The sequence below is a fragment of the Lactuca virosa genome, chromosome 4 (assembly GCF_052849685.1).
Source record: "Lactuca virosa cultivar CGN04683 chromosome 4, Lactuca_virosa_CGN04683_v6, whole genome shotgun sequence".
Classification (NCBI taxonomy): domain Eukaryota; kingdom Viridiplantae; phylum Streptophyta; class Magnoliopsida; order Asterales; family Asteraceae; genus Lactuca; species Lactuca virosa.
The window spans coordinates 527,334,647-527,337,435 of record NC_136429.1 but is presented as its reverse complement, the minus strand read 5'-3'; the positions used below and the strand labels follow the sequence as shown (position 1 = coordinate 527,337,435).

Sequence of the window (2,789 nt, the reverse complement as noted above, 5' to 3'; positions counted from 1 at the left end):
GTTGGAGACTTACTCGCCGAGTTGCCCCTGTTTTGAGATAAGTATAAATAAAGGATCTTATTCCGAATTGAAAAAGGACTTTCTGATTTTCTTGGACGATAACTTGCGACTGAGGAAACCTTTGGAGACCTGAAGAACCCTAATCTTTGATCTTTTGAAGACTCAAGGCGAATTAGGTTAAATTTTCCACTTAATCTTAGAAGTGAATCATGTCTATATCAACTAAATTCGTTTTTGAGCTTGTTCTTACTGTAATCATGAGCTGAATTTTCGTATTTTATGTTTAGGAAAGACCAAGTTACTCCTATGGTTTGATTTATACTTTTATTTATTGATTATTGGTGATTTTATTAAATTAAGTTTGTTAAAGAACCTTATGCATTAACCATAACTATTATCTGTTAATTGGAAGACAATTAGGCTGCATGAACATCTCTTAATTGTTAACCTCATATGATTTATGTGAACACTTCATTATATGCCTAGGATTAGTGAATATGAAACTAGGATTAACTAGAGAATAGGTAAATTAATGTGTGAGCTTGTTTGAGAAACCAACAAACAAGAGGTTAGTTGAATTACTAAATTGATTAACCAGTTACAAATCTTATTTAATCCAAATAATTGAATTAGGGAGTTAATTAGTTTAAACAATTGGCCACTGCTTGAATTGATTAATTTTCTAAGGGTTAGTAATAGTGCATGCGAATCTAACCACTATAGTTGGTAACCAATAACAATTAATTTATCACTTTATCATAAAATTAACCATAGGAGTGAATTGGTTGGACCTAAACAGAAACCATTTATTAAATATGGTGAATTTTTACTTGTTTTAGTTGATTAGTTAATTACTTGTTAGGTGGTGTGTTTAAGTTTCTAGTCTTGTAAAACTAGAGAAAAACCCTTTACTTTTATTATTTGTTTAGTTAAAATTAGTTATTAGTTTAATCTCCGTTCCCTGAGTTCGACACCCTACTTATCCAACTATACCACTAAAAGACAGGTTCACTGCCTTTGTGTGCTAAATCTATATTTTTAAAGTAGGAATAAAACTAGTGCATTTTACACACATCAAGTTTTTGGCGCCGTTGGAACGGTTCAAAAATTAGCACTAATTTCTAGTTTTATCGATCCTTTGTGTGAGATTTATCTTGCACAAAGTTATTTTTAAGTAATTTAGTTATTAGGATTAATTTTAATAGTTTTCTGTTTTAGAATTTTAATTTTTTTTTGTTTCTGCCTTGAACTCGCCGATTGCATTCGAAGCTACTCGGCGAGTCCATTGCAGTTTTGCACTTTTTATTATTATTTTCTTTTTGTTCTTTTTACGCGTTTCTTGCTTTGGTTGCAGTTGTTACATGACCCGAGGATCCAATACGTCTTTGGTTCCTCCACTTGAAGACCCGAAGTCCGCTGTAAGAAAGAACAAAGGAAAAACCGTTGGAGAATCCGCTTCTTCAAAGAATTCACCTTTGAAGAATCTCAAGTCCGTTTTCAGCAAGAAGAAGAGCAGCAAATCAGGAGCATCCAGCGCCTCTTTAGCAAGCGAAGACCCAATCAGAGAGGATACCGAGTACGAAACCGAAGGAGAAGAAGACCCTACATTCGGGCACGTTTCCGATTCCGACGACGAATTAGCTATCCCTATGGCTAACATCGATGAAGTCCCCATGGGGGAATGGAAGAAGAGGATACGCGATGATACCGGGCCGGGACTTGTGCAACCCGCAATTCCCGCAACTGCCACTTTTGAGCTTAAGGGTCACATTCTTGCTCTGCTCAAGGAGATCCCCTTCCACGGAAAAGACCACGAAGATGCTTACAAACACTTGGATGAAGTAAATGATGTAGCTGATTATTTTAATGTTCCAAATGTGCCTCGCGAAACTCAGCTACTTCGCATGCTTCCAGTTACATTGAAGGGTGCTGCAAAGGATTGGCTCAAGTCACTTCCCCCCGGATCCATCACTACATGGGCCAAGATAAAAGAAGAGTTTATTGATCAATTTTGCCCACCCTCCAAGATATCTAAGTTAAAGAAAGCCATAGCCAACTTTGAACAACAAGCTGGAGAGTCACTTTATGAAGCGTGGGAGAGGTACAAGAGTCTGCTAAGGAATTGCTCACATCATGACCTCAATAGTCAACAAGAAGTCTCCATTTTTTATGATGGAGTAAATCTTACAACAAGGCAATTACTTGACTCGCAAGGTCCACTAACAAAGAAGGCACCCCCGGTGATAAAGCAACTAATTGAAGAATTCTCTAAGCATTCTAGAGAATATCACAATCCAAGGAATGATGTGACAAGAGGATCAGCTTATGCAGCTTCAGAAGATTTGTCAGCAGTCATGGCTATGTTGAAAACCATGGATAGGAGGATGGATAAAATGGATCAAATGATACATGCTATTCGGGTGGGTTGTGAGAATTGCAATGGACCTCATCTTACTAGAGATTGTGACTTGGACGAGAATGGGAATAAGAAGGTGCAAGTATGTTACTCAAGTGGTGACCGATATGATGAAGATTGGCGGAAACCCAAGAAAGAGTGGCTTCCTTATGATGAGTACAAGAGGGCTAAGGAGGAGAAGTTTAAACAAAAAGGAAGAGGTTTTTACCAAAAGGAGGAGCCGGCACAAGAAAGGAAACCAAGTTTGGAGGAGATGCTTACTAAGTTTGTAGCTGCTTCAGAAAAGAGACATAATGATCATGATGCTGCAATCCAAGAAACAAGAACAATGCTTAGAAATCAACAAGCATCTATCCACAACATTGAGACACAG

General features: G+C 37.5%; 1 non-coding gene across 1 annotated transcript; it reads right to left on the bottom strand.

The window, feature by feature from the left end:
* Window positions 1-2,033: 2,033 nt before the first annotated feature.
* On the bottom strand, window positions 2,034-2,140 carry LOC145110434 (small nucleolar RNA R71). The gene has a single exon (XR_013709811.1). It is a non-coding gene; the product is annotated as a small nucleolar RNA R71 (small nucleolar RNA).
* Between the last annotated feature and the right edge of the window lie 649 nt (window positions 2,141-2,789).